This window comes from Austrofundulus limnaeus, unplaced genomic scaffold (assembly GCF_001266775.1).
Source record: "Austrofundulus limnaeus strain Quisiro unplaced genomic scaffold, Austrofundulus_limnaeus-1.0 Scaffold169, whole genome shotgun sequence".
NCBI classification, from domain to species: Eukaryota; Metazoa; Chordata; class Actinopteri; order Cyprinodontiformes; family Rivulidae; genus Austrofundulus; species Austrofundulus limnaeus.
The window spans coordinates 566174-567563 of record NW_013952571.1 but is presented as its reverse complement, the minus strand read 5'-3'; positions in this window follow the sequence as shown (position 1 = coordinate 567563).

Genomic DNA, 1390 nt, shown 5'->3' with positions numbered 1-1390 from the left:
GTCCGTGTTGATAAGGCTTCCAAATTAAATTAAATTTGTCTGACATAGCAGCAGCTCTCATTTACAGTCGTCTCGTTTGGTTCAGTACTTTAATCCTTTCAGTAGGGTTGTTTACAGCACACACGATTTCCGGTAAGCTTCTTAGCTTAGCCTCCTTCACAGCGACATACGTCGCGGGCAACTGATCCAATCATTTTAAACTTCAGCAGAGGCCACGCCTCCTGCAAGAATCACTTCTCTATGCATCAAGTCCAGACCCTTGTGCGAAGCAAAGTGAAGGACAGGGTCTGGTTTAAACCAGGCTAGTGACAAATATAAAAGAAACTTTATAGTTTACATTGGACTGAGTTTGTTTCCCTCTTTTTCATTTAAAACTGTTAAATGAAAAAGATTGCAAGGCTGTCTGCACATTCTCACAACACATTCAGAAGTTTCATTAAAGAAGAAACCGTCCAGAGGACCTACTTCTTTTTCTTTTTGATTTTTGTACCTGGATTACTGAGATGCATCAGGACAGCATTAACTTGTTGTTAGCTAGCTGATGCTAATAAAGAGCGGTAAAAGCTAGTCATCAAAATGAATYGAATGATAGAATAACATAAACAATCAGAGCAAATGCTAAAACTAATGAAAAAAGTTAACAAAAATAAATTAGAAGTATTTACAGCTTTAATCAATGCAGAAGAAACTAAAAGCAGGGAAAATGATGCTGACATCTAGAAACAGAACTGGAAGCCTGAAGTTGAAGATGCAAAGGATGAGCGACCCCTAGTGGCCAGCTCCAGGACACATTTTAAATCCTGCTTTTTGTAAATGAATGAGACACTTTCCTGATTAAAAAACTAAAGTATATTTCTGATCATTTCTTTCAGCTGCAGATTTTTATATTTTTATTCCAACTGACCTTGCTGCTTTATGTTCCACATGTTTAGTGTCAGTAATTTAGGCTTTAAAAGAATCATGTTACACTGAGACTGACAGTGTCCCAGTGTTATTGAGTTAGGAGGTTCTGTAGGCGGGACTTGAACCCAACAACCTGAGTGCCTTGCCTCTGGCTGCAAAGGTGCTCCAGATAMTTTGACTTCAGTTTTGAACTCTGGAAAAGACAGAGGAATTATTAAAATACATTATGAATATCCATGGCTAGCAACAACCCAAGCTGGAATTATCTGACAACCCAGGTTTTTAATTCAATTTTTAGTAGCTTCAACAAAACAATTTAACTTTTTGAACCCAGTTTTTGGGTTGAGGTCTTCCCTTAGCAAAAAGTAGTATACTTGAAGTTCATTTTAATAACTTCAYTATAAGTTTAAGTACAGTGGGTAAAATAAGTAGTGAACACGTCAACATTTTTCTCAGTAAATATACTGTATTACTAGAGGTGCTAATG